The 14,895-nt window shown below is 30.1% G+C and overlaps 1 pseudogene across 1 annotated transcript; it reads right to left on the bottom strand.

Annotated features, from left to right (window-relative positions):
* Positions 1-933: 933 nt before the first annotated feature.
* LOC149535337 (uncharacterized) lies at positions 934-1,729 on the bottom strand (annotated as a pseudogene). Its single transcript, XR_016357592.1, has 2 exons — positions 1,628-1,729; positions 934-1,540 (listed from the first exon to the last, which is right to left on the bottom strand). The product of XR_016357592.1 is annotated as an uncharacterized LOC149535337 (transcript).
* Positions 1,730-14,895: the final 13,166 nt, after the last annotated feature.

Below are 14,895 nucleotides of genomic sequence, written 5' to 3'. Positions count from 1 at the left end.
AATATAATTTAATTTTGGGTATTACAATATTTCTATTTTATTAAGTACAAAATCAATAATATCAATTAAAAAATTAAATTTCTTACAATATTTTTTTTAAATATAGTAGTAATATTAATTCAATTAAAATTATATGTTGATTTACTTTACATTGTTATTTAGGGGAGAGGACCCATTAATTGAGCACCCTAACTTTTTCCTTAATTTTTAAATATAGTAGTAATATTAATTCAATTAAAATTATATGTTGATTTACTTTACATTGTTATTTAGGGGAGAGGACCCATTAATTGAGCACCCTAACTTTTTCCTAATCAAAATCTTAAGTGAGAATTATAAATCACTCCTAATTTCACAAAAAAAAGACTATAAATACTTGCATAGGTGATGTGACATCATATTATTTATTGATTATTTTAGTTTTGAATACATTGCATTAACTATTAGAAATTATAATGTAATTTTATTTGAGTGTATTAACTATTAGATTTATTTAATATGTTTAATATGTGTCATATTTTGTTAATCCTAAAATTTCACGTAGAATATGATAGTGCTTCCTACAAATCTGTTTCTATAAGAGACACAATATATGCACCAATCAAGTTAATGGAAACCATTGGTTGAAATAGAAAATATTAATTACTAGTTAAGACTAAGTGATTGCAATAGTATATTGCCTATGGTACAAAATATTTCAAAACCATCTATACTCTATTCAATATTAAAATATTGGTACAAAATATTTAAATCCATACTGTATTCAATATTAAAATATTATGCAACTATTCATGCTATATTCAATCATTTTAAAGATTGAGAGATAGCTGGTTTCTTTCAAATGAAAAGAGAGCTACAGTAGCCTTGCTACATATGATACCCTTGCATAGTCGAGGGTGAGAGTAAGGGCTATCATAGTCATGTTTTGGGTATGATAAAAAGATAGGCTCGACAAAATCTGTGACAACCACAAGAGGGCCAAGGTGAAAATTTGTCCATTGAAATCAGTCACATGTTGATGACACAAAAGTGAGCTTTTTGAAATGCAATTCATGGCTGAAATCCATTAATATGATTCAATCATCCCATTTCCTCAAAGTGTTGAAGACAGAGACAGCACTGCCTATGTTAGAGTCAACGGCGATTGCTCCAATAACCGCTGTGTAACACTTGGCTTCAAAGGGGAACTCATCATATTCAACATTATTCCCATGATGATGATGATGATCAAGTACATAACCACTCAACTTGAGCCTTCGCGCCTCCACACCGTACTCCTTCCACTTCCAGAAACTCTCCAACCTTTCTGTAATCTACGCTTGGGAATCATCGTGTTCTTCTTTATACACTCCTCGTGAAACACACAAGTCTGCATTATGCTCTTTCCCAGCATCGAAAGAACCCTCCCATCGACCTCTGTACTCAACGCTCTTTTCAGGATCTCCTCCTCTTTGAATTGGTACCCTAATTTGTTCTGCAATTCACTCAATCCACATTGATTCTCTGCCTTGTTCAAGTTCGGTCTCTTACTGGATGCTCCCTGTGCAAACGTACCACAATGAATAATGGTGATATTATCTTCAGACACTTCGTTGAAAACAAACACAAAAAATGCATTGATTCTCACCTCATGAATGTTTACTGGATCGGTCGGAGTTTTCCTCTTCTCTGTTGCTGCGTTTGCGTGTTGCATCAGCTCCCACATCCTTTCTATCTCCCCAGGCTGCATCGTTCCTGGTTTAGTAAGATTGATTGAATAAGCATTTTATAGCGATGAGCAAGTGGGGATCGATAACACGTTGCTTGGGTGGTAAGATACGTGGCAGACCGACCTTAACAACTTTTTGGGCGGTCAGTCCGAGCAATTTATTTATTTATCTGGCTAAATATTATGATGTTCACAATTTGGAGGATGCATGTCTACGTCTAAGCCATGTTCTTGGTTTTCCAAGCTATTTAAGTCACCTGCTTACTAGTTAATTCTGTTTGTCATCTTACTGAATTGAGTTTGGTGTTTCATAGAACGGCTTAAATATCACACACTAATGCTTCATTCCTAAAGTAAAAGTGTTAAATAGTCAAAGTTTGACTTACTTTTCGAAGCTTAATTTCTTAGTTAGTGTGTGATGTTCGAACGGCTTAAACATCACACACTAAGGCTTGATTCCTGGTGCAAAAGTGTTAAATAGTCAAAGTTTGACTTACTTTTCCAAGCTTAATTTCTTCCTTAGTGTGTGATGTTTAACGCTGACCGTGTTTCATTGGTATCAATTTATTGTTGGTGTTTCACTAGTATCAACTTATTGTCAATTAAATGACTATACTATATTCATTTATATATTATGTGGTGTTTGGTTTATTGTTGTTTTGGAGATTAAGAATTTTTTTTGGAGGTGGGGAGGGTTATTAGATAAATAAAAAAGGAAAGGGACTTTTCTTATTAATAAGAAAATCACATTGAAAGAATGCATAATTAAAAAAATTGCAAGGGGCTTATAACACTAAGATCATAAATAACTATCTAAACATGATCATTAGAATGAACAAGTTCTACGTAGTTGTACTTGTCATTATGATTTTGAAGAAAATAGTTGATATTAAGCATTTAAATTAAGCTAACCTATTTTTGACATAAAAAGTAATTATTTATATATTAGTACATTAAAGTAATCTATAAATAATTTCATCACAAACAAAAATATTAATATTAATAAAATTTAATAACTAGTCATAAATCTAGGCGAAAATAAGTCAATATGGAGGCGTCTGGATCTAATAACACCTAATGAAATCAACCAATTATCATTGAGATAAATAGTATAGATAATATATTAGAATAATAAATTAATATATTAACTTTACAAATATTTGATTATCTAAAAAATCATTTGATTGATATTAAGAGAGAAGCACTAACTTTTTGTCTAGCATTCATCTTTTTCATTAATATGAATTAATTAATTAGTTTATAATATATCCATATGCATATAAATAAGTGATTTTTATTATTATTCTTATCTACATTTCACTCATCAATCAAAGTTAGATTTTTTATTATTCTTACTCACATTTTACTCATTAATCAAAACTAGTTAACTAATAAATTAATTTAATATTTTACTCATAATAATTTAACTACATTCTATTTTTGCCAACTAATTTAATTAGTCCTTCAACCCAAGGTTCAAAACAATCAAATTAATTGATTGATAGTCAAAGTTAACCAACTAGTCAATCAAACTACTTAACTATAAATCAATATATTATCCTCAAGATTTCTCATTCATTAATGCCGATAGGCATTCTACAATGGCAGAATGGGGGAGTGGGATGGTGTGAACATGTTAATGTTAACTTTTATTCTTCTAGGCTAAATTTGACAACCATCTACACGTCAAAAATTTAAATCTTATTATAAATAGAATATACTTTTAAAAATAATTTAATAAATAGAACATAAAATATCCGTTTAAAATAATATTTGTAGATATAAATCATCCATTTTTTGAGAAATTAAAATAAAAAGTTTAAATTAGCAAAAAACTAAATAAATGGAGATAAAGGAAATATAAATAATTTTAGATGTAGTAAATTAAATTATAATTATTTTGTAGTAGATATCTATCGGCATTTCTTTAGATAGATTTATTTAAGATATCTATACTAGTAATTATACCTAAAAACATAGTTATTCACACCATCTTTAAAAACTTAAAAGGAGCTCTAAGAAAGTCTTTGATCCAATTTTAATTAAATGACTTATGTCATTATATTGTTTTTAATCATGCTATAAATATGTAGCCCACTCCTTTGCAATCCATTTGATCACTTGCATCATCAATATATAGCTCGTGATTCTTGAAATATAATAAGCATAGTAAGCTAGTCAAGCTAGTTGTTTTCATTTTTTAACAAGGGATGCAAGCGTCAAAGTTCCTACCTGATGTATAATGTTTTTAGTGGTAAAAATATGTTGAGTTGATAAGTTAGTTAATAGAGAGTGGAGAAATTATGTTATAATAGTCATTTAGAATTAGGTCATTTGTGACAACTCCTGTCTGATAGCAAGTAAATCTCTGAAGTAAAAAAATTATCTATTAGAGACATTATAGTGTTATCTTATATTAAAATTTATTAAATTTAATGTAATTAAAATGCTTATCTTTGAAACCCAAATACATAGAATGTATTTAGAATTCTTCATTTTGAATAGTTTGCATGGAGTGGGATGGTAAATAGAAATGGTGGTTAGAGTTTGTATGTTTGTAGACATATATAGAGGTTGTCAATTATATTTGATTGAATATCCATGAAATATTGTCATGTTTTAGAAATAAAATGTTGTAATGATTTTTCAATTAGGTGTTACTCATAAAAGGTTTTACTAATTGGAAAAATGATTCATAATTTTAGATTGTATGATATATAATAATAATAAAACTAAAATTGAAATTATTAATAATTTCAAATTTTTTGTTTTGAATTAGGTGTGAGAAAATACATCTATCTCATTTCAAATTTTATTTTTTATAATTAAGATATAAATATTTAATTTAATTATATATTTTTTATTAATTTTTAAATTAAATTCAATTTATTTAATTTAATAAATATATAATTTAAGTAATAGTAAAAGATATAATATTAGAGACGTTTTAATGTTATCTTATATTAAAATTTATTAAATTGTAATATAATTAAATAATAATAATTTAAAGTTTATTAACCTAATATATAGAAATCTTATTGTTTTGCAATTATATTAAGCTCTCTGTTTGGATTTTTCAATTGTCAATATTAATCACATAGGTAACCTTATTGTGGGTGTGTCTCTGAATTTCTTTCTTCCCTAATTCAAGATTTTCTAATTTTCTATGAATATTTTCTAATTTTTTATGAATATGCAATGTAGAAGAGGCATTATTAGATCATAAGTTTCAATTTTTAAAAAAAAATTATTAATAAAAAATGACACTTCAAGCTTAATAAATTATTAGCTGTACGAATTTTTTTTAAAGCTTCTTCTTAGATCCATAGACGTCTTATATGTTTTCTATGGAGTCTACGAGAGATTTTCTAGATTAGGTAGCACACTCCAGCTAGAAATGGAAAACAACATTTCTACTGTTCATCTAGAGATTTTTCTAGATTTTCCAAATTTTTTAGAGATTAGAGAATTTTTCTAGCTTTTTCTGGGGAGGGGGGAAAAATTCGAACTAAGCTGAATCGCCTCAATGCCGATAAGGTTGGGATTAATTGATGCACATTTTCCATATTTTGGCTAGAGCCACCTCATTGTTAGAGCTAGAGTGATCATTAATCATTTTATCAATAATTAAAATTTAACCTATGCATATTTTATATCAATGACTTTCATGTGTTTTCGAATAGTTTTACCAAAAAAATAGATCAATGTTACTTGGAAACTTGATTTCAAAGCTTTCACAGTGTTCATCTCATGGAAACTAAATAATATGCAATGTTTCATATGACAAGTGAGAAAATTATTTCTTGAACATGCATTCTAACAATGAAATAGATAAATAAATGTCAATCTATGCTTGTAATTAGATATCTAAGTGGGAAAAATATTTCTTGAATATGCATTCTAACAATGAAATAGATAAATAAAAGTCAATCTATGCTTGTAATTAGATGTCTAAGTGGTAAGAGACTCAAACCAAATATCACAACAATATATGAATTAAGTTTTTAAAAAAATTAAATGACCAACCAATTTTGTTTTCCCAAGAAACATACTACACTGTCAAACGAGAAGTTCATAATCCAATTTTCCTAGTTAGCTAGTTGATTAGCTAGTTGTCAATCATATTTCATTTCCTATTGAATTTATATTAGCATAATTATAGGATCTAATTGAAGTCAAATGAATCTAATATTTTTAACATTCAATGATGAATAATAAGGTGTAAGTTTGATACTCTATTTAATTGTTTTGTTCATGTTTATATCTTTTTCAATACTTATTTTTTAGATCCTTTATGAAAAAAAATATATTATATATTGGTTTTTCCTCTCATACCCTAATTTACAATTGATTTTTTTTGTTATGAATTTGGAGAAAATATTAGAGAAGGAAAGGAACAATATAGAGAAATCCAAAGAAGCCATAGTGATAATCTCCTCAAAGCTCAAAACTTGCAAATGGTCTAGAAAAAAATGATTTTATTATCACAAACTTTCTCCTTATAGGTGTCATATATGTGATTTTATTTGAATTTATACTGTTAAAAAATAGAGCACAGTCTCTCTTATGTATAAAATTTATCTACGTGTAGAATTGGGATTATTCAAAATTGATATTGACGTAGTAGTGGGATGTTTCACTGGTATTTGAAGGATAGGAAACTAATATGCATAGTTTGATGTTTCACCGTAAGAATCGAACTAATTTTCTTACGAGAATTTTTGGACCTATTAGGCATTTTGGCATGAAGACTAGAGAAAGGCAATGATTATTACTTAGCATCATACAGTGTTGTCATCAATTGGAAACTAGTTAAGAAGGAAGACCTTAAGTTAGAGCATTCATTGGTAGTGCAATGCCCCTCTAACCCTTGTATGTAATTTGGAGCAATAAGGGATGTAATTAGAGAACTAGGGATATCTAGAAGGTACATTTTTCTCTTAAGTGCTTGGGTCTAGATGTAATGTCATGTAATCCAACTAATTTTGATAAATACATATTCTTATAAGACACCTCGACCAATTGGGCAAGATACTATAGTATTGTACTTGATTTTCTAATTAGGGCCTCGAATATTACTTAGAAAAAGAAAACATCCATTATGATACATAATAACCTCATGTTTGCATGATAATGTTCTTGTACTTGATGATACTATCTACTATGTTTGTATTTGGCTGAGGAATCTTGCAAATTTATTATTATTGGTGAAATGAATAGCAACTAGATAATACACTTTTGTTATTTTCCAACAACATCTTAATCATGTAATCTTTATATGTTGATAATGATCAATTTCTTTGATTAATGTATCTATTTGATTATGAATTTAGTCTAACCCAACTAATTCATCATGTCATATATATTTTTCTTGGCATATTTTTTTTAATGAGGGGAGACAGTCACAGTCCTGGTGCTCTTGCATGAAATCAACACGATGTTGAACTCCCCCTACTTGTCTTATATTACTTGCCTATGTACATATATGGTTTTGATCATCTCAATGATGCAGGGTTGCAAGTACCATACATTGACTCCATCGGGCTATACAGGTCTGAACATGCATGTAAAATCCTTGAAAGTTATTGTTGAAGAGGTAATATCAATATCCACAAGCAACTCCTTTTGGCATAGGTTTTTTCTTATTTAGTGGTCCAAATGAATTTATTTGACTTCCTTGGACATGGTGATCTTTTATTATTTTGGTTTTATGACTTTTTTTATCATTTCATGATCTTCCCCATGTTATGTTTCAGGGTTTCATGTTTTATTAGGAGTTTGGCTTGACTTGCCTTGTTGACTATGATTGACCTTGTCTGATGTTGTGGTTTTACTATGTGTTTTATGGATGAATTTTATAGCCTCTTTGGATGATTATATTTACTTAAATATATATGATTTTATTCTATATGAGTGTTATATATTATAGTAAGTATAAATACATAATAATATTAATGTTCAGATCCATTTCTTTGTAATCATAGAGATTGTAATGTTTAGTATTTGAAATAAATGTATATTATATGTGTGTATGTATATATGTGTCAATATCGATATGTATGTATATACATGTATATATGTATATATGTATATATGTGTATATGTGTAATGCCCCACCAAGGGATCCAAAAGAAATAACCTAAATTTTTACTAAGTTTTCCAAACATTTTTTTTAAGATAACATATAACAACAATTATAAAATAGATGAAGCAATAACAAATAATCATACATAAGCAACACATAACAGATTACATTCCTTAAGGATCCCAAGACATTCAATCACATTTAAATTTATATAATACTAAGTCCAATAAATAACACATCCTAATGAAATAATAACTACAAGTTCAATCCAATTAAATAATATACATTTGTTTCGAATGCCACTTGGCAATAATCGAAATGCACAATCATCAATTGTACATGTCACAAGGTATGAAAGGCTGAAAGAATATACATTTATAAAATAGATTACATCATCCCTTTTGGATCCATGAAACAAAATACAATACAATAAGTAAAATCATCCATCATATAGATATAACCATCCATCATAATACACAAGATAGAATGAAAGGAAATGCAGAACAAGAAAATCTAGCCACGGCATCAACAGATGGATCTCAATGGTAAAAGTAAAAAGCACTACCACTCGATCTCGTGGTAACCCAAAAAGGTCCATTCCACCGCACTAAGAAGATAGTCTCAAGTCTCAAACAGGATAACAATCCCAAAATCAAAAGTAATATCTAAGTCAAGGAAAACCCTAAAAGTAATCTAACTCAAAGGTTCCAAGATAAAACAACATCTAAACCCAATGAAAAATAAAGAAACATAGGGAATCTATACTACTAGTGGGCAAGTGTCATCGCACGAACCAACTCTAGGGATATTTAGCTAGTCTTTTAATCCTTCGGCCCCCTAGTGACTCTATGCGGCACTAGTATCCTTTCGTATTGACAAGGAAAACTAATGATGCATGGTCGTAAACAAGTGTCCTCTCTACTCCCATCCTAGTCTGTACTAGCACTCGAGGCATGGGAAAAGAAAGAAAAAACTCTTATTAGGTTCATTTTACTCCCATTTAATGTAGTGTTTTCACTTATTAACTACTTATAATGGGTTACCCATCAGCCTCTTTAGGGCCTTGGCCTCCATTTCAAGCCACTTTCCATCTTAACATACAGATAAGCTACCCTAAGCTCAACAAAGAAAAAAGATCTCAAAAGACCAAAACCCATACATTAGTTCTCTAAACAAGAAATTGACAAGTATAGAAATCACTTAGTCAAAGTATAACATCAAAAATGTGATCATCCTAACAGGACTAATCCAAAAAGGTAAGCATAAGTCAAAACATAACATCATATATAATCACCAAATAATACTTCTGGGCCTCTAGTAAGCATCCTAGGACTGATCAATACTCTAGTCAACCCAAACCCAAAACATAAGACAACATAGAGTTAACAGTAAAGTTTCATAGTTTTGTTTGATTTTGAAGACACATAGTCTAAGTTTACAATTAGGTTTAATTTTCCATTTCATTGTACGTTTTTGGTCTGATAATGTTTACTATATTTCCCAATAATCTTAACCCATTTTCACATTTAAATATGAATACCTCATTACCATAAACTCACAAAACGAACATTATCTCCATAATGATCTTAAAGTTTAAATAATAATTATTAATTAATTAGTTGGCAATTATTTGATATTATTAAATTCTAAATAAAGAATCCCCATGATAAATTTGTTTTATAATGTCATATCAACAATTAATTAATTAATTCCTTTAACCGGGTGACATTCCAAGTGAATGGTCTAAAGTCCTCTAACAAGGCTCACTCCTAACAGGGTGATTGAAATCCTTTAACTAGGTCAAATTTAATAGTGTGCATTTTAGCCTTTAACAAGGTTGGCCCTTCATAGGGCATCACTTTAGAAGAGTGACAACTCCCAAATTGGGTTTCCACGTAAATAATTGTGTCAAGTGTGTTGTTAAATCTATTATGTTTCATGTTTACATTTCTACAAATTGATTTGAAAGTAACCTACAAGTGTTTAAGTGATTGCATAATCTTATGGATTCATGCATAATGATAAATATTTTATGGGTTCACTAAGCTGAGAAAAGTTTTATTCGTACACCTGGACCTTGGATAACTGATTCACCCCCCCCCCCCCCCCCCCCCTTCACAGTTATTCTAAAGAATTCCAACATTTTTTGTGTGTTCTTCTACATGCTTAAATTATTTTTTCAAGGGTAGGGTAAACTAGGTAACTTAGATGAGTAGCTCACCATAAATTATAGGACCCAGAAGTGGTCACTAGAGGACCCTATGTGGTAGAGACCAGGTCCCTAAGTAAGTTAGTTCTACATGTGATTTTTTAATCAAGTAGAAATATTAATTAAATATATGGTTTATTGGGGGTTTGAGTTAAAACATTAATAAATATAATATGCATTTGAGGCACATGTGTTATGTTGGAGTATTGAAACCATATGTCATTATTCATAAGGCCGAGATGCAATAGGGGGGCAATGGTTCAGGAGGTTGATCCCAACATTAAGGAAAGTGTAATAAGGTTTTGTATGCCTTGTTGGAGTATTGGGACCATATTTCATTTTTTATAAGGCTTGGATGTGGCATGGTGGCAATAGTTCAGGAGGTTGATCCCAACATTTTAGAGTTATGTGATGACACTCACCTAGTTAGTAACCCTAAGAATCCCTCACTGTTGATGATGTTGCCTCTGGTAGTCCTTCTTTCTTTATTGTTTTTTTTAATAAACTTGTCATAACTTATTTTTGGAAGGGATCTACCACCTTAGTAACATCCTATATGTCATGTCTTGTGTGAACCTATGTTTCCATCTCCTACTTGGGGGAGTGGGCCTTTTCAGTTCCATGTGGTTGGGTGGTAAATTTTATCAAGGTATTATTTGTTGTCTTTTAGATGATCCTTGCTCATATTCTCATCCATATTGGTCTTTGAAGAATTTATTTTATGTTGAGATGTACTCACGTATATGTATTCATGTCAAAGTATATGACATAATGATGTGTATTGATGTGATCTAGATTTAAAGCAATAAAAAAGAGAAAGGGTATCTCTAGCAAAAATGAAGGGAAAATAAAATATGAATTGTGTTCAAAGAACTTACTCATCAAATAATGGTTTCATAACATGTATAATTTCCTAATGTTAATGATTTGGATGTTGTAAATAATGATAATATGTTTTGATGTATAAAATATCCTTGTGCTTTGCTAAAAGTTAATGAGATGTTGTAAAATAAATGGTAAAAGTAATTATTGAATAAAACATGTTTGGTAAAAATGTAAAATTTAATTCATGTGTCATTAAAATAGACCAATACAAGTTAAGTGGGTAGTAAATGCATTTGATGTACTATCTTTTCCCTTAGCTTCTAATTGGATATTGATGCAAGGCTAGTAGAGAAGGGAAGCCAATAAAGGACCTCTAATCACCTAACAGCTTGCTAAGAGTACACACGAAAGAAAAATAAAAAATTTCATAAAAGAGACAATTTTCTTCATATATTCACTGGTGATTAAATATGCCATCAACAAGTCACCAACATGCTTGACTTCAAGGAATTTCGGGTTGCAACCATAAAATGAATTACAACCTCAGATCTTGAAGCTCATAATCTTGAGACTTTATTCTATTGATCATCTTCATCCTACCTATCATCGTGCTACTTTCCTACATCAAATGCAAGTTCATTTGTAGCCAACTGGACCACAATTCATCTAGTCTGACATTTAATTATAATATAGGTCTTGCCTTGGAGGTGTAAACTATAACCCAAGCAATGGGCATCAATTGTTTGTGCACTTAAAGAGAGGTGCAAACATAAGCAAGGCGTCTGCTCGCAACTATGCAAGATACCACATCATAGGAAACTGTGCCAAAAGAAATAGCATGCCACACTAGATGAAATCACATAAAATAGAGACCAGAAAGAATGGCATAGAACTCGAGGCATGTGACATAAAAGCTTATGCACTCTTAGGATAAGGATCTAAAATATGTCCTCAACGTGGTGTCAACTATGTTCAATTCATAACCATAGAAGCAATGTCTACTTCACAAACAACATACGATTACAAAAAATAGAAAATGTTTTTGGTTGATGGAATATTTCTGATTAACCCAAGATGCTCCTGCATCAGAAACTGGGGATAGTAATGAACTAATTTCCACATCAAGAAACTCTAATATTCCAACTTGAATTATAAATATCCAACTCAGCTTTTGTTATCCATGAGTTGTCTTCAACTAGTTTATTCTTCCACTGAACTAGATACTCCATGTATTATTTTCCTCCAGTATTCTTACTTACTCTGCTATCCAAAACCTTCTCAATATTGTCAACATCCCTTTTGGGATAATATAGATTATCTTTTTATTCTTTATCTGATTCAAACTATTAAAAGATATCTACAATATTAAATATTGGTGAAATATCCATGTCTTCTAGTAATTCAACTTCAAAAGCATTTCCACTATCAAACTTCCCTAGGATCTTACATGGACCAAAATTCTTCATCTTCAACTTACAATAGGTACCAACTATAAATATGTTCTACTTAAAATAAACCATAACTTCATTTCCAACCTGAAAAGATTTATTCCTTCTTCCTTTATATGCTCTATGTTTATACTCAAGATTATTATTCTCCAAATTCTTCTTGACTTCCTCACATAGATTTTTCATGAATTTCATAAATTCCTCTCTTCGACACTTCTCTTCATTTCCATGTTCAAATTTCTTAATTCAGTAGTCCCTTTAGGATTCAATCCATTGACAATCTCAAAAGGTATTTTCTTAGTACTTCTATTCACAAAATTATTATATGCAAACTCTTCATGTGCTAAAATTAAATCCTAAATAGCAGAATTATCTCCAATTAAAAATCTCAGCAAGTTACCAAAACTCCTTTTCAAAACTTCAATTTGTCCATCTATTTGTAGATGAACTATATAACCAAACTTCATCTATGTATCCAATTTCTTCTAGCATATTTTCCAGAAATAAACATTGAACTTAGTATCTCTCTTTGAAACAATAGTCTTAGGAAATCTATGCAATATCATCACTTCTTTAAAGAATAATTCAACCACATGTACTACATTAGATTTCTTCTTACAATGTATGAAATGAGCCATTTTTTTAAATTTGTCAACTACTACTAGAATAGAATCATTACCACTCTAAGTTTTAGGAAAAATACAAAGAAATTATGTGTTGATATCTTCCCAAAGCTTATTTGATACATGCAATGGTGAATACACTCCCAAATTTTGACTAGTACCTTTTGTTGTTTAAAAAATTCTGCAACTTTTAACCATTTTTTGCACATCCCTGTAAATTTGATGCCAATAATACCTATTAGAAATCAACACTACTATTTTGTGAATCCCAAAGTGTCCAAATAGTCCACTACTATGTTTCTCCTTCATGATGTTATCTCTTGTAGATCCTCTAGGTATGCACAATTAATTTCCTTTAAACTACATATATTTCTGAATTAAATAATCAATCCACTTATCTTACTCATTTATCATTTGATTCTTACAAGCCTTCTAAGGTTATGCAAAATAATGATAAGTTTTATACGAATATTTCAAATCATCAAAACCAAGTATCTCAACTCTTATTTCTGCCAGTAAATTCTTTCTTCTACTCAAAGTTGAAACAACTTTCTTTGACTATCCACTCTTGTGTTTTAACACAAAAAAATAAAAATGATTTTCAAATACTCCACCCACTTAATGTGTCTCAGATTCAATTTATTCTAACTTCCCAAATACTACAAAGCTTTATAGTCAATGTACAGTACAAAATCTTTAGGCATCCAGTAATGTCTCCATTTCTTTAAAGATTGAACAATAGAATATAATTCTTCATCATAAACTAAACAATTTTCTTAGCATCATTCATCTTCTCACTAAGGAAAGCTATAGGTCTTCCTTCTTGACTTAAAATAGCTCCTATGGCACTTTGTCTAGCATCACAATCAACATAAAAAACCTAATTAAACTCAAGTAAAGAAAGCAATAGTAATTATGCAATCTTCTATTTCAATGCTTCAAAACTCTTATTTGTTCCATTTGTCCATTTGAAATCCTTTTTATCTCCTCTCATAGTCGCAGTCATGGCATTAAAAATTGAACTGAAGGTTATGATGAACTTCCTATAGAAACTCACCAATTCATAAAATGATCTAACTTCTCTAACATTTTTAAGTATAGGCCAATCAAGAATAACTTTCACCTTTATAGGATACATCTTCAAAACATTAGTTGAAATCACAAAACCAAGATACACAATTTACTCCTTCATGAATGAACACTTCTTCAAGCTAATAAACAACTTTTCTTCTTTCAATATCTACAATACTTGTCTAATATGCTCAAGGTGTCCTTAGTCTTACTGAATATCAGAATGTCATCAAGATACACAATCATAAATGTACCCAAAAAATTATTCAGAACTTCATTGATCGGCCTCATGAAAGTACTAGGTGCTTTAGTCAAACCAAAAGGCATAACCAGCCACTCATACATCATTAGTCTTAAAACCATTTGTCTATTAATCTCCTTCTCTAATTCTCATATGATGATAGCTTTTTTTCAAATCAATCTTGGCAAATACTTTGCTCCACTCATAAAATACATTATGTCATCCATCCTAGGTAGAGGAAACCTATACCTCACTATTATCTTAGGTGTCCATATAGTAGGTACAAAACAAGGACTTAAACTTTCTCTGATCAAACCTTGGCACTTGTTTATTCAGTTCAACATTTTCAGGAGGTGTCAACCAATATAGTGATTTATTTGGAAAACTAGCTCTAGGTATCAGATCCATTCAATGACTAATACTTCACATAGGAGGTAAATCATTAGGTACATTATCAGAAATAATATCTTGAAATTTAGCCAACAAAGATTCAATCTCAGGTGCATGATCAAGTTTATCTTGTTTCTCAATCTTCTTAGGAATCAAGGAAAAACAAACATTTTTCTCATTTACATCTTTAGAAAATTGATTTTCTTCAACCAAACATACTCTTACTATGGTACAATGATTCTCATCAGGTTTCTTTACCAAAGGCAACAGTACTTGTTTCTTCCCATCAACCCAA

This window comes from Cupressus sempervirens, chromosome 10 (genome assembly GCF_028749045.1).
Source record: "Cupressus sempervirens isolate cs-2001-9-10 chromosome 10, ASM2874904v1, whole genome shotgun sequence".
Classification (NCBI taxonomy): Eukaryota; Viridiplantae; Streptophyta; class Pinopsida; order Cupressales; family Cupressaceae; genus Cupressus; species Cupressus sempervirens.
Note: the sequence above shows the minus strand (reverse complement) of the source record. Positions and strands in the feature narration are given on the sequence as shown.